The sequence below is a fragment of the Thunnus maccoyii genome, chromosome 10 (assembly GCF_910596095.1).
Source record: "Thunnus maccoyii chromosome 10, fThuMac1.1, whole genome shotgun sequence".
Taxonomy (NCBI): domain Eukaryota; kingdom Metazoa; phylum Chordata; class Actinopteri; order Scombriformes; family Scombridae; genus Thunnus; species Thunnus maccoyii.
Genome location: NC_056542.1, coordinates 11,535,526 through 11,556,651, shown reverse-complemented (window position 1 = coordinate 11,556,651; position 21,126 = coordinate 11,535,526). Strand labels below are relative to the sequence as shown.

At 39.3% G+C, this 21,126-nt stretch overlaps 1 long non-coding RNA gene across 1 annotated transcript; it reads right to left on the bottom strand.

The window, feature by feature from the left end:
• Positions 1 to 618: 618 nt before the first annotated feature.
• LOC121905504 lies at positions 619 to 14,947 on the bottom strand. The gene is made up of 3 exons (XR_006098426.1): positions 14,661 to 14,947; positions 14,378 to 14,424; positions 619 to 889 (listed from the first exon to the last, which is right to left on the bottom strand). It is a non-coding gene; the product is annotated as an uncharacterized LOC121905504 (long non-coding RNA).
• Positions 14,948 to 21,126: the final 6,179 nt, after the last annotated feature.

Genomic DNA, 21,126 nt, shown 5'->3' with positions numbered 1-21,126 from the left:
AAATTTACATTAAGATGATGTTCTGGAGGAAATATTAATACATACAAATATTTAGTGACATTTTGTGTGAATATTTTCATTTAATGTGAAGCTTTTTGTGGTTTTGATATACTACACACACACACACACACACACACACACACACACACATCATTATGAGTTTCTGGGTGACTCATTTTCCCCATTTACTCTGGAAACAGACAGAGGCTGCTCCCGCCAGCCTGGGAGGTACAGAGTGGAATGAAAAGCTAGTTTGGAGATGATATCTGTCCATCTCCAACCATGGAGATTACAGCCATGACAGCTGTTGTGGCGAACGGCTTATAGCTTACAGAAGTACCTGCAAAGAGATGGTCACGATAAAATAAATTACCTGTGTGGCAGCTGACGGCTTAAGAACACTGCCTCATTTCATTTTATTTTTCCCTCCACTAAAAGAGCTGTTATCTAATTTTGTTTGGGCTAAATTGATAGAGATTAGGAGTAATTTTAACTAAATTTCTCATTATTGCTCACAAGAAGTTGCGTGCCTTTAATGTGCAATCTAAACAGTATCCAAACATTTAACCAATCCTCCAGATTACAGCACGGCGAACAAACTGTACCACTTAATGTTACTCTGATTTGACATGACTCTGTTTTTATTTTATATTGTCTACCCAGGGCTCAAGGCTGCCCCTGTGGCTATAGCAAAACACAAAATTCTTGGCTCGATCTCTGATATGGCCACATGGTTGTGTGGTGCAGTGCACTCTGCTCCATTCCTCTCTTTGCACACTCAGCCTGTGGAGCTGAGGTTTAAAGGAAAGGCCTTATCAGTGTCCTCCAGGTCCTCCACCTTCACTGGAGTCGGTATCCTCGGGGGTTAAGGCAAGGGGAAAAGTGAAGCCTGGAAGAAGAGGAGAGAAGGAGACAAAGTAGTGCGACGAAGAAGAAATGGAGAAAGAAGAACAAGGGGTGACAGTGGGGCCTTGCAGAGACCTTTAGAGGGGCAGGTGCTTAAAATTAAAAAGGGGCACATGGAACAAAAAAAATACCAAAATACCATACACCAACATAATTTACAGCATAACCTGTTGGATTATAGCAACCCATATTCAAACAGAATGCAACCTGGATTCTTACAACAAACCACATCATACTATATGATTGTCCCCCACCCAAAGAAATCGGAGGGGGACTATGAGTCGCTCTCTATTGTTTGTTTGTGTTTGTGTGTATGTTCTGTTGGTACTTATTAAGCATCACAGAGCCAAAGGCAACATTCTCTGCAGGCTGGACGAGGCACACTCAGAGCTGAGAACCATAATGGCCACAGTATAGATCATAAACTGTGAGGACCAAGGTTTTCTTATTGTAAGGGTAAATGAATGGCAGGATTAGCCCAAGGCTTCAAGTATTTTTGTCTGAAGGACTCAGCGTATAATGTTGGATTGAATGGCATACAAAACAATTTGCTTTCAAAAACAAAAACCCCTGAGTGGTGAAAAGGCTGCTCCTTTGAAGACATTTAGCATATACATATCATTTCTAAACAAAGAATATGCTTTTGATATGGTGACAATCTCTCTGATCCAGAGCATAACATGTAGTTCTTCAAATCCCATAATTACAAAGAAATTAAAAAAAAAAAAAAAAACAACCTAAAAAGGCATACAGCAACTGGGACAGAAAGGGTAGAATCTTTAAAGACTATAAGATATGGCTAAAAATAATGGAGAGGCAGAGTTCAAATGTAGTGCAAGAGAAAGTTAGACAAAACCACACAGCTATAAAGTCTTATCTTAGAAACTGCACAAGTTGGGCACAAGCAGCACATAGCTGCCATTTCATAATTTATTAATTTAGATCTTTGTTTCTGCAAAAGTAAGAAAACATTCTGGGATCTATATTTAACAGCTCCAAGCAACACAGTTGAAAAATATTTATAAGTCCTTGAACATCATTTGCTGTATGTCAGAACATGTTTTGACTGAAATATCTTATTGGATGTTGGATTTTTAATTGTTCTAAAATGGAGACGTCACTGAATAAGTACTTAGCTTAAATATTTACACAGAGATTATTTTTTTTTGCTGAAGTATCACCTATTTTGTTAAGGTACAGTTACTGAGGTCAACGGCATATTAACAGCTTAAGAAAACATCATGTTAATAGAGTTGTGTAATATTAGTATCTATAAGTCCTTTTATAGCAGGTTTCAATCTTGTGCTTTGACTTTTGTTAGTGGGGATGCCAGTAGTTTACATTTGGATAACAGATTGTGCCTTTAAAAATAGTCACAGAACAGTAATTCATCTATATACAGCTCTAAGTTCCTTACCAGTTTTCCGGCCTTGAATTTGTTCATGTCTCTCCATCACCTGATACCTGCTTCTATGTGTCTCTATTTCCTCCTTAAACTTTTTCTTTAAATCTTGAATCAGTTGCATCTTCTTTACTTTCTCCTTGTTCTTCTCTCAACACCATTACATCCTGCAATTCTTCCTCACTTCTGTCTTCTCTCTCCTGATTCCTTCACTCACTCTGGAAATGTAAAGAGCTTTCCTTTTAAAAATCTGACAGAGCATGAAGCAGAAATTTAACTTGTATTGTGTTAATTACAGTAATTGTGGACAAACAACAGACAGTGGAAATGCATCAGTAGTCAAGCTATCCAAACTATCAAGCTACATTAACATTACTGTCACGTAAAGCAGCAGCAGCAGCAGATAAACTGGATGGTTAAAACAATACTAATGTCAATTTTAAAAAACTTTAGCTTCACTGAAGAGTTTTTGCTAACTACTTACTTTGTTGTCTTTTGTCAAACACATTATTATTTGATGGGGCACATGTCAATTAATGTCATATATCATCCTCTGAACTGATTCATTCATCTGTCTCATGAAAGGGCTCCAGTCTGCCTGCTAGCTTCAGCACAGAGGGTTCAGTTGTTTTAAACCTCCGCATGGCAGGAGTGGGTGGTAGTTTGTCGGTCGCTCCTTGTTAACAGTAGCAACTGTCTCCGTGTATCATACAGGGATACATTGTTTAAACAGGAAACAAAACGAGCGCTCCTAGAAGCTACAACAGAAAGTGCGGTAGGAAGCCAGTCTGAGCTAACAGCTGTAAAGTGATGGACAATCTAATATAAACAGACAAAAGAGAGCAGAAGTGTGTTGATGAGGGTGCCAGGAAGTTATTAGTCTCATATTCCCGTTGTAACAGCTCTTTTTCTGCATGATATCACTTTATCACCACCGTCTACTTTACTGTGTCATATGTGGAAGGATTAAAAGAGTCATTATTTACTGTACTTTGTGACTGAACACCACTAATTGCAATTCATAATATTCTGCAGAAGATGGCTTCCACAAAGACAAAAAACAGAAGGCTGGCATCTAGTGAAGAATGTCCAGATTGTACCACCATGTCATTTGCCATTACAAAAGCAACAGCATGTGTGATGTATTAGTTTTTCTCAATCGCTTACACACTGGGCCTATTAACTAAAACACCCCAAACCATGACGCCATCTACCCAAAGACAGACCCATTTCCCAAAACTATAAAACACTAGTCCCCTGTTTTCACTCATGTGCTCATTTAGAAAGCACTGGCATTCAATATCATTAACTCAAGTCATCACAGCTGGAACCCAATTAACACACAATTCCCCAGGTGGAAATACTAAGAGTCAAAATTGTTCACACACCAATCAGAATCTCAGGATAGATAGATAAAGGGCCGTGGGTCAGTTCACTTGTTTTGGAATAATGGATGGATTGACACGAAGACCTGAGGCAGAATAAATGTGATTTATTTCTTAATGGTTTTTGTTGTTCATTGGTTCCTATCAGTACACACATTGAAATGGTTTTTACTGTATTCTATGTTCTTTGTCAGTTGCATATTTTTACAGTACATTTACTTTTTCACTCAGTTTCAGTTTATTTTACTACAGTACATTGAGGAATTAAAAACTCTGAAAATGTATACGAGTTGTGTCTTTATATTGTGTTCATCATGTAAAGAGGTTGTTCTGGGGGAAAACCATAAGTATCAGCAGCATAGCTTACTTACCTCCTGCTTTCCTGAAGTCACTGGTGTGGCAACATTTGGCCTTCCCAACGAGTTGTGTAAAGAAGTAATGCGTTGTTGACAGAAAAACTACAGTTTTTAGGATATGTTACACACTTCGGTGAAGTTTTAAATATATTGCCAGGTTCAAACTTCCCAGATCAATAACTTATTGGCGAAACACTGTTAAAACACAAACAACACCTCTTTCTTATTGTAGTAAGGTAGACAACAAGCTACAACACAATTTTCAGCAAAACAAGCCGTTCTCTGAGCTAAACAAATAACATTGTTCTCTACGTACACACACAGCACAAACCACCATCCACCTCATTTATCCACACCTGCTTTTACACTTAAGATTTCTGTGACAATTAAGATGTCACTCTCTGTGTCCGCACAAAAATGTTTCCTTAAAAGGGAATGCTTGTCTCTTTCATCTAACTATTCAGTTGTTGCGTGTCTGGTGTGTTTAGCAAGTCAACCAAACCTGCTGTGCCCATTTTGGAAAGTGGGCTCCTAAATATATGATTCGGTAGAAACAACATTGTGTCAGTGTTGGGATTGATTTATTAGTATGCAGTTGAGCAATGTAACTATTGACAGTATACTTAAGTTTTTAATCAATTACATTTTCTATCACGATCAGTGTTTATATTGCTTATATTGCCCAGCTCTAGCCCATGTTGTTGTGATGTTTTCCTTACTTCAGTGAATAACTAGCCACACATAGAGGAAGTAATATGACGTCGAAATAGCTCCAATACACAACAGCTGCTTCTGTATTGAACAACCACGTTGCATTGACAATAAACAATCATACAGAAAGAAAGCCACCATAGAAAAGGGATAAACAGCTATTTCTCCACCAACAATAGATAGACCAAAACACAACACAGCCACAAGGCATGTTGCATTTTGAAAAAGGGGGGTAACTCATTTTTTTCTATCCTTAAACCTCTTGTTACAATAAGCTGAAGTCAATTCGTCTTTCTAAGATTCCTCAGTCTTTGTAGGGCATTGTGGCACAAGGAAGCTTGCGGGAAAGAGACTTTACCAAAAACTGTAATCACAACACTCTGTAGGTGCATATTTTCATTTAAATACTCAAGAACAGAATGATAAGCTCCAGAGCAGCGATGGCAACAAGATGAGGAGACCTACATGCTGACCACAGTGATGTGACAGTTGTAATGTGGTGAGGCTGGAACAGTAGAAAGCCCTCCAGCCTTTAGACTGAATCAGAGGTAATATGGGTCGCTGTTGGTGCATTCTAATTTTGACATATCTCCAGGCGCAGATTACCTAGCACAACACACTCCCAGAATGGCAAGACACATTTCTTCAAGTCAGACCCAAAAATACAAGTGGCCTCATCATTTGAAGGAGGTCAAGCCATCTGTTTAGTGTGGGCTAGAGAAAAGCTAAATGAGAGTAGCATGAAGGTCAGTTGCCCAAATTAAATTAAATACAGTCAAAAGTTTGGACACACTTTCTCATTCAGGTGAATGGGAAGGTGTGTCCAAACTTTAATGGTTTTGGCTATAAGCCAAAACTGTTTGTTGTACCAGGCTGTAAACATGTTTATTTCTGCTGTAAAGTTGGGCATTTTAACATGGGGGTCTATGGGTAATGACTCGCTTTTGGGGCCAGCCTCAAGTGGCCATTCAAGGAACTGCAGTTTTTCGCACTTCCGCATTGGCTTCATTTTATAGCCCCAGAGGTTGCCACTTGAGGAGGACGGGCTCCCACTGTCCTCCTCAGGGTGGGATCTCTTACATCAATTTAATGTACTTTTTTTCTTGCTAATATATGATTGGCCAAGACACGTAAAATGACGCTCCAAGGGAGGACGTCCTTCCTAACCAATCAACAACCAGAATGCAATATTGACATTGTGTTGGTCCAATGACAGCTTCCAGATTTCATCTTCAATTGTCTCCACTGTAAGGCAGAGTAACAGCAGTAGATAACGAGCAGTAGATAGCTCCTTGTGTTAGCCAACGCAACAGTTAGCTTGTTGTAGCAGCCTGAAGGAATCTTTATACATCCATGGAAGGACTGTTAAGGACTCTTAAGCTAACAGGAGAATGGATTTGGACTGGGTAGTGCAGCGGTGGCAGGATGCCGTCAGGGAGGCTGGAGAGAGAAGCAACCGGAGAAACAACCAGGATAGTTGGCGTGTTTGTCATTGTTGCTAATGATATCATACTGGTTAGCCAGCAGCCACAAAGTTCTGTTAACTAACAAACAAGATGACCAACAGCCATGACATGGATACTTCATCTCCATGATAGAAAGAAGAAGACATCAGATAACGTGAGTCAGATACAGCTTCTCTCTCTCTGTCTCATCTCTGATGGTTAAATGTCTCTGTGGCTGTTGTGTGAATTTATCTCCTTGACAAGAATGCAGCAGAGATCATACAATGCGCTGTAGGTAGTTTGCTTGTTGAAGTTACAGTGAGCTGTCTGGACTCACTCATTCTTTTGGAATTGATCCTGTTTTTAATTGAGTGGTTGTTCAGTCACCTGTTGATGTTGTGTGATTTGTGAATGAGTGTGCAGGAGATTTGGCTGCTTGTTGTGACATTTTCCTCAGTTCATTTTTAAGCTGAGCTGTGTATTGAGTAATAAGCTAAAAGTATAATAAGTGTTAAGATGTCATCTTTGTAGACTATATTTTGTATGTGGTGCATATAGATAAGACTCAGTAAGTCATGTATTTGATACATGAATTAATACTTTCTGATGTGAACCTACACTTTAGAACCATCACAATAGAACAATACTATAAATTTGAATTTCACTTTGTTGGTAAAATGACACATCCTGAACCACTCCACAGCTAAAATGAGCACTTCTTTGTTTCGAAACAATATGTATATTCTAAATGTATTTAAAGAAGCAGCCTTTTCACCACTCAGGGGTTTTTGTTTTTGAAAGCAAATCGTTTTATTGGCGTACAAAACTGCCCCCCACTCCTCCGATTTCATCAGGTGGGGGACAGTGATATAGTTTGATGGGGTTTGTTGTAAGATTCCATGTCGGTTTTCCCACCTGTCCTCCCTAATTTTTTGAGTCACCAGCCACCACTGACCACACACACACACAGTATGAGCAACTCTTTCAGATTATACTGAAACATTTGATTCATATCAATATGCAGGTTCTTTCCTGCTTTGAAAGGAAAACTAAATATAATTTCTGTGGCATGAATATGAGCAATGCAATCATCAAAGGAGGAGAGGGAGTATAGAAGTATAGAGAAAATAGTTCCCTACTTTCACTGACTTAACAGTTACATTTAAATCACTTATAAGGACACCAAATGTGAGGGGAAACATGGAGATCAGCCAAATGGTACTGTTAAAAGCTTTTGATCTAAATTTAAAAGCTTTTTCATTACACCTGGGCTCTTTGAAATGCCAGCTACAAATTATTTCCCCACCAACTTTGTGCTACTAACTAATTCATGGAAAACTGCTGGTGATTGTTATTGCAGACCTAAAAAATGTACACTTATATCTCTGTCAACATGTTGGTGTGTATGTGTGTTTATGTTTGTATGTGTGTATGAAAGAGAGGCATTGAAGCTATGAGGGTTTTTTTTTATATTGTCACATCTCACAAACAGCAGGAAACTAAGGTGACTTTCAAAACACTTGGCAGCCTCCCATAATTGCAAGCTTTTATGATGGAGCAAAGCTGCCTTTAAAGGAGGCTCTTAGAGCAGAAGGAACCCAATGAGGAATGTGTCCTCGACAATGGGCGGGAACTGTTTGCTCAAACTGCCATTAGGCTACATTGCTGGGGACATACTGCGGTCATTTATTTGAAACTTGTGACAGCGTCCATTCAATTAGGGGAAATGCCCAACGTCTTGTGAAAGGAACTGGAACAAAGTAGCACATCATGATCCAGGGTCAGTTCTTACCCTCTAAATTCTCAATAGAGTCATATTTCAGAGAACAATTTTGTAAGGTAGCAATTGTCTTCTAAATTGCAGTTGAAGGCCTTTCTAGGAAAGGGTGACATTTCAGCACTTCAGTGGAAACCGATAGTACTGAATGGATCCCCTAACTTATTTGCCAACTGGCCTTAAATTAAAAGTGCAGTGTGTAGAATTTAGTGGCATCTAGTAGAATGGATATGGCAGAAATGGAATATATTATTCATAAGTATGTTTTAATTAGTTTATAATCACCTGAACATAAGAATCTTTGTGTTTTCGTTACCTTAGAATGAGCCCTCTATATCTACACAGGGAGTGGGTCCTCTTCCATGGAGCCCACCATGTTGCATTTCCATGTTTCTGCAGTAGCCAAGAAGGGACAAACCAAACACTGGCTCCACAGAGGGCCTGTTGTGTTTTTCGCAAGTTTCGAGGCCACTGTTCTCCTACAAATTTGGAAAGGGTATTCAGGTGGTTGCAATTTACAACCCCACCACTAGATGCCACTAAATTCTACACACTGCACCTTTAAGGCATGAATGGGATCTTCTGTCCTTTTACAGATATCAAAGTCAGTCATATGCTTAAATGCTTTGCCTGCCACGAGAAAATTATCATGGTTCACCATCAGTTAACTAAAACAAGGATTGTTCAACCCTATTTTTCTGCAGGGCACATTTAAATCAGTCAGACATCCAGTCATACACAAAAATAAATCTGTCCAGTTAAGAAGCCATTGACATCTTGCAGACATATCCCCTTGAAATGACAAGTAGGCACCATGACACATCAAAGTGGTGCAGCAGGTGAGCCAAATCATTAGATTAGGCAGATTTACGGCTTCATGAAACTTGTTATTACCCACGGCGCGCTCCACTGATGTTTAGCCTGATGTCTTTATGAGGGGGCCGTTGTTCACCTTGCCCTGACAGACACTGTGTGATGATTAGAATACTAGAGACTCAATTTGACTCACTTCTCACGTCAGACAAGCAAAAGTCTGTTTGCAACCTCTGGATGACTTTAGGTCTGAGATGACCCTGGACTTAAGGTTGAATAAATTAGAACTATGGTCGAAATAGAAATCTAAGAATTTTCCCCTAATTAGTTCATCAAATGATTATTGTTGGTTAACTGTGACTCTTAACTCTTCTACCTCAATCTCAGCCACAGACTCGTATCTATGAGCAGCAGCAATATCGGACACAGATGTTTTCACCTTCTTTGTGCAGTATGGCTAGTTAATCTATTAGAGCAGCTCATGCCTATGGGTTTTTCTTCTGCTCACAGAGGCTCAACGGATGGATCGTTGAGGCTTAATTTAACACTGCAAACAATGGCAAACAGCCGCAAATAACGGCAGCCGTCATGAGCTTATCAGCCTGAGCGGGGATTACAAGGGAAATGAATCATTAACACTATTGCCACTTGAATGCAGCTAAAGCATGATTGGCAGGTTGAAAGCTGGGTGTTAAGAGGAGGAAAGGAAATGGGTGGAGCTGTGGCCTGATACCCAGTGAAGCGGGTATCATTATTGGATAAGAGCTCTAGGAGGCCCAGCCAAAATGACCCACTGTGTGTGAGTGGAAGGCAGAAAAGAGTGAAGGAATGGATAAAAGAAAATTAAAGCATGAAAGACAGAGCATGACTTAAACTGCCTGCCCACTACGCCTGGTCGAATCAGACATATACTGACACGCTATCCAAAGTCCATGAACCTATTCTCTCCCAACAGCACACTGACAGCAGGTGCTGAATCGCAATGTCGCCTTCCTCTGTTTATAGTTTACTTTGGGGTTTTTTGTATTAACACAACAGCTTTGAGATGTGTACGGCATGGAGTGCACTGCAACCCCACGCTCGCCTCTCCCAATATGACACCAGGTAAATTTTAATGGCTTTATGGAAAATAGTGGGATGCCATGCTGGTGAAGGGGATTCTGGGTCATGGAGGGATTTGTTAAGTTATTACAGTGTCTGGAGCAAGGCCCTTATCGGCACCTGCCAAGTCTTTGGCGGACCCAGTGGGATTGCACTGACCCTGGTGGAAGTAATGGATATTAGAAAATCTTCCCACTGTGGGGTGGGGTAGGGTGGGGGTGGGGGGGTGACAGTGCAGAGAAAAGGCAGAGAGGGAGGAGAAATGGATAGAACCTCAAGGACACAAAGCTACAGTATGGCAGCACTATAACTGAGCAAAGATCTCTAATTCACAGAAGGAGGAGAGTTGCAGATTTGATGTGGTGTGTAAACTGAGAAATGACTCACCGGATTATAGAACAATTTAGAGGATTTCACAAGGTAATAACTTTTTATTTAGTATTTTTTATTTATTGTTTGAATTATTTATTTTTGTTTTTAGGTACTGAATTACACTGATACACTGTTTTACAATAGAGTCCTGTCCATTAAGAAGTCATGTATGCAAATTCAAGCCTGAATCATAAAAGTTGTGGTTCAATACTATTTTATCAAATTCTTACCAAACTCTTATTGAATTGAATTTCAAATTCCTTGTCGAATGTACCCATGTTCAACTTTTAACATTGCAAGTAACTAAAGATATATATAATAAACTCAAGGATCTGTAATCTGCTTTTGTTGGCTAAAACCATTTTGAAAGGCAGCCTGATTAATGTTCACAACCTGCAGCTACCATCTGAAATGTGACAAGTTGAAAAATATATGAAATGTTAAATGCTTAAATGTATCTGACACATTGAAGCAACAGCTGTAGCCGACTGACCTTGTACAGCTTATTCTCACGAGGTACTTGCTCCATAGTTTCAATTTCCTTGGCTGAGTACAGACAGCAGCTTCCAAAGAGCACATTCACCAAACAGCCAAAAGATTCATATTACGGAATTAGCATTAATTAGTTACAGCTGACATACAGTACAACAATGATTGACATTTGGTTAGCAGCAGCGATGGTCAGAGCCAGCTAACAATGAGAAGACTGTAAGTGTTACCTGAATATTTTGTATGTTTTCTGTTAATAAAAAGAGGGAGAAAAACTTATTTGTTAGTAGTAGTAGTGGTAAGTGAATCTGGATATTTTGCCAACCAGGAACTGGATCCAAAATGAAACTGACTACTAGAACCCAACCCTAGGAATCATACAACATTTAAAAATAAGACATGTATCCCATGTGTACAGTGTTACTAGATATTAGAGTTGCAATATTTTGTGGATGAATCGATTGGTTGAGAGAATATTAATCTCCAACTATTTTGATCGGGAAAATAATAGACAGATTAATTGATAATGAAAACAATCAACCTTACTGGCACAAAATTGTTTACAAATGTGAAGAGGAAATAGGATGATAATCAGAATGAATTGTCATATAAATAAATTGCTGAAGAAAAAATTGGTGATGTGGGTAGCAATTCAGAGATCAGGAACCAGGCTAAAAGAAAATGTAGTAAATATTTTGCTTAGCTACAATCACCTATGGTTGTATGAGTTAACAGATAATCATCAGCCCCAAACAAACAGTCTATTAAGTATGAGGTCAAAGATCATCTTATGGAGCAAGACATTGCTTAAATGTAAAAGGAAGATGTTCAAATTTTAATTTGTTGTTTTAGTTCCTCTGTCAGCCATACTCATGCTACCTGCATATCGACCTAGTGTGTCTGTGCAACCGTTCAGCGTTAATGAAGACAGAATGTTAGTGGTGACAACGCACACATCTTGCATTAACAAGACAAAGCCACTCACAGAGAGGCTGGCTTTCTGACAAGTGCTTTATTATCACAGGTTGCCCTTCTCAAGGTCGAAACCACAAACAATGCAACTCATCTGCTTACAAATGCACTTCAGTCATCTACGGCACTGTACGCACGGCACTGCATAATATATTCAAAAGTAATATGGGTTGTACATCTCTTTTGATTAAGCCTTGCTTTGAGACAAACCAGACACAAACCAGGCCAAACAAATCAAAGCCAAGCATAAATGTTTCAGAGCTTGTCATATCTCCTGTTGGTTTCTCAGGGTAAAATGATTTCCCTTTTGCTTTTATGCTAATCTTACAGACAGACAAAAATGATATCCAGTGGATGAACTGTCAGGAAGGAGGTAGGATCAAGTGACTCCTTACTGGGAAGCAAAAATAGACCAAGGAGAAACAGATTCTTCAGTGTCGTAGAAGCTTTAATGTTGGTCTGTCATTATGCGTCCTGTGTGGATCTGGGCTAAGAGATGACAATGTTTAGAGAACAGACCTGGCCCTACTGGGGAGTAAACACCGGAACACCAGAACACACTGCAAAAACAGCCGTGTTAATCATTCATCGGTCTGGTAGGATATTGACTCAATTTAACAGCTTTGATGGAAAGCATGTTAGGACACAAGTGAAATCCATTGTCTCCATTTCTCACTTTCATACTCCATGTAGCACGGGCAGAAGGCATCAGGATCGAGGAGGGGGAGAGAGACACAGTTTTGTTTTGGAGACTTGAACCCTATAGGATAAAGGAGGATTTTCTGTCTGCACTTTCTTGTAAGGCGAGAAAAGAAAAATTACCCAGCAGTAAATAGATGAGTTCGATAAGGCCTCCTAAATATAAGCCTTATCTCTCTCTCAATTTGAAACAGCCATGGAAGAAATAGGCCACGTTGTCACTCAGGCTTTTAATTAAAAACAGAGGAAAAGACTCTGTGTGTGTGTGTGTGTGTGTGTGTATGTGTGTATCATTTCCCAGGAGAATGTAGTTTTAAAAACATTAATTCATGCTTAATATTTATCACCTCCAAATGACCTTGGTCTTGTAATACTTTAATTAATATTTTAATTTTTTCTCTGGTTCAGCTTTCCCGCTCCAATCTCATTCACCCAGTGTGTGACACACAGGGTGAATGAGATGGAGGAAGAGAGACAGAAAGAGAGAGAGACAGAGAGAGAGGGGTGACGTGACCCCATGTCTATTAATCAGCAACTCAGCTAGGCTCACATCACTAGAGCAGATAAGACCGCCTGTTGTCACACAGGTGGAAGTAATGGCTGGGAAGCACCCTTGGCCGATAGCGGCTTGTCCGAATGCTGAGATGTGGACTGACAAAGACACGTACAAGGCCTGGAAACAGAGAGCCGCTGTCAGGACTTTGACTGATAACAGCTTGAGTGAGAGGAGTGCAAGTGAAGAAGAACAAGTCGAAACAGACAGATAACACAGTGGCCTAAATGTGATTATGGCTCATCATCAGCTCAGGGAGCGTTCCTCCAAACATTGATTTGTGCCATCTTGTGTTTATCTTTAGCAAGATAGAGAAAAATAGTCTTTAGTAATTGTAATGATTTAGTTAAACTAAATAATGTCTATCAAGATTTTTGCAGTCAGACCAGGTGACATAATAACTTATGTTCTGATTGACAAAGACTCAGGAGATACGGTTACTGTAGTATTTGGCAAAATTACAATGTGAAACTGCGCTATAAATTACAAGATGGGGCCATAGCAGTATAGAGCTACCAAGCTTCTTTGTGAATTTTAGTAAAGGTATGGGCTCAAACTGCACCCATAGTCTTCATAACAACAGTTTTTCCTTTGATATCCTCTGATATAAAATCACAGCAGATCAGCAGTGTTAAATGCAATTACGTTTCCGTTTTCTGACTGCAAAGGTGTGACCAAGGCAATTTTGGTCAATCCCAAGGTTAGTCTCAAGTTACAAAACTCAAGTCAGATTTCAAGTGTAAATTGCGAGTCCAAAGTCAAGTCCATGGTGTTAGTTTGGAGCATCAGTTCTAAAATCTAGGCCTAAATGTGTAAAACCAAGAGAAACTAACAAACAAGGGTCCAGATTTTATTATTTAAGGGTACATTTGTTTGTCATAGTCCCAACGTTTTCTCCCAGGTACATGTAGATGTTATGAAATGCTGTATGAACAGCAGCAACAGGACCAAGAATATGCAGTAAAGTTACCATAGAGTTACAAAATTAGCAGCATAGCAACAGCAGCAACATAGGAACAAAGCCAGACATGTTTGCAGTGAGTCAAAAGGAAACCCCGCAGGACAACAACAACAATAACAGGGTAAAATACAGTTTGCCACAAAATCAGTTCAGCTCATGAGTCACATTATTACTCAAAGAAATTCATGTTTCATGGTGCGTATGCCAAAATACAAATAAAACAAAACTACACCCAGCCACTATGGACATGTATAGATAGATGGCAACACCATAACAGCAGAAATTAGGAACCATCAGATGCAAACAGATCTGCAAGAGCATTAAAACATCCAGCACTGTTGACAGCCTCATGTAGCCGAGCACATAAACACAGACAGCACAGAGCCAAGAAGTCATCTCACAAAATGCATATTAGTACAAAAAGCAAATTCTTACCTTGTTGAAGAGAAGCAGTGATACCCGATGTCTCAGCAATAAACCATCTGGTAAGGTTAGAGGAAAGTGGTTCAGGCTTTAAAGAGTCAAACTATAACCAACAGAAAAGTAAGCTCAGTCACTACAGGACAGTCAATTACATTTAATGCTGAGGCAAAGATGGCAGCAGCATTTAAGAGAAGCAATTAGCAGCTAACGTTAGCCTAACTGACAGCAAGTAACTCTTTGGCAGAGGCAAACCCAGCAGAACACAGCCAAAGCATCAACTCAAAGCAATTCTCACCTGGCTGAAGTAAAGGTGTGTCAGTGCTCTTTGAGAGGAGTCATGTTCTGAAACTGTGACAGGAGCTACAGCAAACTCCAACTTCCAGTTTGCTGCTAGGCCCACAGCTGATATGACACACAGCAGATGAACTGAGTCTCACAATTATTTCCTCAAAACGCTGTCCTGAAATGATATGATCTTACTATTAGCAAGCTAGCTTCCTTTGGAAATTCTACATTGGCTCCTGCAGCAGCAACACAGCCAAGCAAACAGAGGGCAGGGCACAGAGAGCTTAAATAGCCCGCCTTTTTATCAGTGTTGCCAGATGGGAAAGGTTAAAAAAATTATCGTATTTTAAGAGGGATTATCATGAATCATAACCGAGACAACAAATAGGCGCAAATGTGTAATTTCAGAAAACATGTATTTATTGAGACTTTTTGGCACTGCCTACAAATCTAGTCACATTGTTAAAATTTTTTTTTAAAATTATTGACGTAGTTATATGATGCGTGGAAGGGGGTAAGGTTAGTCTTTCGGGACTCACTCAAATAACTCAAATGAAAATGTTTCAACATTGGAAACAAAAGCATAGCTGCTCAATAAATAAATAAATAACTCATTTTCTTTACTTTTTTCACATAAATGCAGCAGTAAGCTATCTCTTGAACAAATTTTCACAGGAGAATAACAGCCGTTCTTGTGAGTCACGTTCAGCATCACAAGCATGATTGGCTGGAAAGACGTCACGTGAGAAGAGATGCGTAAACACAGAAGTAGGATCCATATTTTACTATCCTGATCTCGCCAGGAAATGAATTAAAATGAGATAGCCTCGACTGATTATTCCTACTAAGTGTCACAAAATGATCAAATCATTGTACATTATATGACTTTTGGCATTACTGATTGTACAGAGGGCAAAATTATCGTACAAATACGATAATTATCGTACATCTGGCTATGCTGCTTTTTACTAAGGGTGCGTTGAATACATTAGGTCACAGAAAATAGATTGCCATGTGTAAATGCAGCAGCTCAATGTAGCCTGAACTAGCTTGCAGACCTAAATACATATTTCAAACCTATTTATTTTGTATCAAGAATATGTTACAAATATCAGTATTAAAAAGCGACACAACTTCACAAAAAATGACACCATATTGGGTGCCAGTTTTACACAGATATCTGTGAACCATCAGATTATGTGATGCGACACAATCAAAAAGTCTAAATCAACAATGGAAAAAATAATGATTTGTTAAACATACAGTATATTGACACAAGGGGAACTGTATCACTATCTGCCTAAAATCATTACTCTATTTAATATTGTAAAGTCACCAGATGCACAGCTATAAAAATGTGACCTGTTTGTGACAGGAACTATCAAAATATGTTACTTATCTAAATTTTATGGAGTGGGGTTTTGGTAAAAGCATTTTCTTCACATAAACCAACCAGCCTCAGGGTTGAGAAAGTGGAACAATTTGCTTTTGTTTAAAGATATCATGAGCACAGCAGCTAAACTCAGGTCCCAAGTTACCCCATGCACAACCATTCTACCTGATGAGACCTCTTCATAGGATTGTGTGTATTGTGGCCAGACTGTGTATAACTGTTGTCTCTGTTGTACCGTACGTGTTTTGGCTATGAAAAATTGCACCACTGTCATTCTTATTGGCTGCCCTCTATTTGGTTGTCAAAGGCGAGGAAACTCACTTGGAGTGCAAGCGGCATATGAAGCGGCAGGTATGATGTTGAATACCTATCAGCTGATTACCATACAGCAGCAGGTAGTGTAGATGCTGTGGTAAACTTTAATTTAATCTTTTCACAGCTTCTAAGAGTTGGCACAGACAGTGCAGTACCTTTTCTATTTGGATTTATGGCTATCATGAGAAGTTGTGTGAAATATGTGTTTATCAGTCTGTATTGTCTCCCACGTGTTTGTTACACATGGTATTTGGTTTATCGCCGGATGGAGCCGTTGTTTCAAAACCAAGCACAAACCTGCACTGTGACCATATATGGAGTCTGGGGACCTCACCTAATTTCCTACCTTCAACCTGAGCAGTGGTCTAATCAGCTAGAACTACTGATAACTGGAATAGAGCCTTTAACAACTTCAAGATACCAAATTTAGAATAACACGTCAAGTCCTGAGTCTGGGTAAATGAAATTGACACTCAAGTTAGACTTGAGTTAAGCTCATGTGCCTCCTCCTCTGACTGACTTATTTCACAGTTTTTAAGTAGAACATTTTCATAACGCTTGCAGCCATTTAGAGTCACCAATGTGTAAAGGTTTTCTTCTGGAGCAGCATTTATAATGTGTTCTTGTGGAGTAGAGCACTGTATGGATCTCACAGGAGCCTCTGCATAGCAAGTTAACTTCAAAAGCCAAATACAACAACAAAGCACAAATTTCTATCTTATTAAACAGAAAGGGGTGTCACATAGAGGGACAAATTATAACTACAACAGTTGTGGCAAGAGTAAAGAGTGTGCTAGGCTACAAAACTGCCCCAAATTGAGGTTAAGTGGGTATGTATGTATGTATTTAACTTATTTCTGTATTAAACCAGACCCCCTCTCTGGGTTGTACCAAATCCTTTGCCTTACCATCTGGTGACTTTAATAGCATATATGTGCCAGACACTGTTGGCCAACTTGGCCAAAAACAACGTTTTTTTAGTAAACCAAACAGTACATAAAATACTGTATTCAGATTGTTTGACAGATGGAGGAAGTGAAAGGAGAGGCCAGATAAAATCAAATTATGACTGCAGCATGAAGTGTAAAGTCTGCTAAGAAAAATCTGATATAGTCATACATACTGTCTTACCCTTCTCTTGCAAATAGACCACATAATATAAAATGGATTAAAGTGAGTATATGTGAACATTCAGTGGACTCCAATTCATATTCCAAGTAATATTGTATGCCAAACCAGCAGGTTTAGGGCAGAGGGCACTGGCTGAAAATTACATCCTTGACTATCAATTGGGAGGAAATATCTTGTGGAACTGTGTGAAATCTAGTATCATTTATGTGGACAGATAGTCATGGGTCAAAGGTTTCCATTTATGACAGTGTTCACACAGCCTCTATCCTCAGTCTACCTCACTGAAGTCTTGTTAATTTTATTCATTCAAAGAAGACTGTCTGCACACACATTTATTTATTCAAATAAAATACACACATTTATAAATGCTTGAGTATTGCTCAAGAACATCATCACAGTAGTTGGTGAGGTAAGGACGGGCATTACTCACCCGCATTATTCATCATGATTTTCTTTATTTGTTCACTCTAGGACTCACCACTAGCATCCAGTTTGTTTTCCTCTGTAAATCTGCACATTTCTGGCATTTGCATTGCACAGTTTGTCACGTTGGATAGTTCAGTACAGTTTTTCTCTTCATTTCTCTGTCATTTTCTTGTGATGACAAAGGGCCTCTCAGGCAGCTATTTCTCCCTCCATTTACCATTTGTTCAACTGTGCAATCCCCATTGTTTTAATTTCATGCAAGACATAGTTTGGTGTTTTGGTTAAATCAAAAATGTATTCAAAAGTGAAAACTGGAGCTGGAGGTGAAGGTGATATTTATGTTAAGTACATATCTTTTATCAATCAAACATTGCATTCATTTTGTGTTTTTTGTTTAAGTACCTAAATGAGGCCAGGATGCAGAGCTTAAACTAATCAGACTCCTTGATGTTTTTGAATGTTTCATCTATGGACGGGAGACAAAATTCACATTTGCATGCTTGCGGAAACCGCCCACTCCATATATCAAGCCACCGGGTGATCAAAAGTAGAGTTAATAGGGATACGACACAAGGGGGAGTTTAATTACTAACCTAAAATACTTTCAAATGATGTTTGGGCTGATGCTGGAAGCGAGCGTCTGGCAGTAGGGAGAGGCTCAGTTTAGAGAGTTTCTGAGTCAAGGCAGCTGCCTTATTTGTGTTGTGGGATTTAGAAAGCAACCAGAGCAGAGATCAATAAGGTATAATAGGCCTGGGAATGAAATGATGCCAAAGTGTCCCATGTCAATGAATCTGCTTATCTCTGTATGCCAAACTCCAGTCAACTAGCCCATGCTTACTCACCTGGAGATTACTGATACTGAACTGGAGAGCTTGTAGGAGCACTAAATAAGGCCTGAGTTCAACTCTGTGCCTTTGACTTATCTGTAGAGCCAGAGGTATTTTTCCTACAGCAGCAGGGGCAGATGCATGGCACCTGTGTTGAGAGGTTATAGTAAAGAGTGTAGGGAATTATTTTTTAACTTCATTACATTGCCTAGAGCAGAGTATGTACAGTATCACGAGGTAAAGTGCCAGGGGTGGGTATATCAGAATTAATCCTGGTATAAGGATTACAAACCTGCCTTACAGTTTTAAACCAGCAACTGCTGTGTTATTTGTCCACTATAGTGACCCTTCAGTGTATGTGTATGTACTTTGGGTGTGGATCACATCATGTGAAAACACGTTAACTGCCTGTTGTATCTCAAATATCTAACAGGTATTATAATCCTGAAGATTTAATTGAATTTTAAGTAATAAATGACCTATTTATAATGTACCCCACTCCCTCTCCCCCTTTCTTGCCCACCTGCATCACATGCATATACTGCAATTGCGTCTTTAAGGTTGTACCATTGTAGAAAGCAGGCAAAACCCTCTCCTGGCATAGTCCGATAAGACATGTGAACATGCACCCTGCTATTCTCTTATCTCGCTGACATGCTCAAAACGCCCCCGTGCCAGTGCTGAGCGTGACATGTGCAGCCCGGCATTATTAGCGTGATAGGAATAGGTCCTTTTATTCAAGGACGTGACGAACATGGCAAATGCTGCAAAACCGAGCCACTGTCGTCATCACTCTAAATGAGTTTTCCCTTCTTGGAGGCAGGCAGTGTGCTGTGGTTGGGCTGCCTGGAAACGTGAAGCCAATGGTGAGTAGCAAGGCAAATTGGAGATTGAGTGACAGGTTAACACCCGTCAACTGCATGGTAGGAGCAGGTGCTGATCTCCTGGCCTGTCTCATTTGACAACTTATGGTGCTGATGGAGAGTGTTGGAGCTTGACTTGAACTGATCGGTCCTGATATGGCCAAAAATGCAATAGAAAGCATTAGAATGTGTTTATTTATTCACTTTTAGCAAGAGGATATCGGAATGGGGCTGTTCTCTTTGGCACTGGTTCACATTATACAGTAGTTTCCTATGTATTACATAATAGCCCAGATGTATTTTACTTCAATACCTGTGCTTTGAAAGGCCACATATCAATTGATTAAACATCCTATTTGTTTGTTTTCCTTCACAAAAATAGCAAAATACATTTTTATCTTTGTATCTAATTCCTCCAGCTCAACAGATTCATAGGGAACTTTGACTGAGTTCAACTGAGTTTGACCTGGTAATTTAACACAACACAGGTGACTATCTTCTGAGTGTCTTTATGAAGTTACCTTGAGAATGCCCACTTAAAGTGATCTCACACTACCTACACTTGTCCTTGGCTAGGCTCTTGACAAATAAATGGTGACTTGGATAAAGGCAAGCTGCCAGGTGTGTTATACTCAGGAACCTGGCTGTGGATCTCAGCCTTTTATTGTCATGCATTGCTCTCTAGCAGGTTTTTAGCAGACAACTAGGGTTCCCAGCCTTAAGGAATGTGTAAGCCACCACCAAGTATTGACCTTGATAAGTGGGCCATGGGCTTAAAAGTCCCTTTGATTGTGTTTCTTTACCCATAGTCACAATTGTACACAGCATTTGTTCGCAGAATGACTACAGTTTACCAGTTGTGGATAAAATGGCTGCAAGGATAATAAAGTTTGAGTGGCATCATTAATAGTCTACTCATACTGGAGGAGTTAACATAGGATCAATATTCAGAAAATACAAAAGCTTTCATATATTGCACTGAGATATTCAGGGGTTTATTGTCAATGCGAGGGGTTTTCAGAAGCTAGAAGGGATAAAAGGATTTAAAAAAGGGATTTAGGTAACAAAAGATGAGGAAAGAATAATAGAATCAATGTATTACAATTCCTTTTTATACTGTAAATAAAAGCTGAGAGGTAATAGGAATAAGATTGAAAATAGCTGTCTCTTTAACGTAAACATGTGGATGACGTCAGTAATATGGTAGTAGATAATCAAATGTCTGTTCTGATGGAGGATGCAGATGTTCGAGTAAATTAATATAATTTACATAGATTTAAGAACAGTTTAAAAACAGACACGCCATGATTATTTGCTGTTGTATTCCCACTTATGATGTGAAAAGCAGAGCAGAAGTTTATATTGCATCAGCTGTGTTGAATCCAAATTCAAAAAACAAAAAACAAAACTGACTTCAAACCTGTAGAAAAAAAAACCTAGCTTAGTTCAAGCAAGGCTCACATCAGAAACAGTGGTAGGTTCCATGAAGCACTTTGATTTGAGAATTTTCTGACAAAT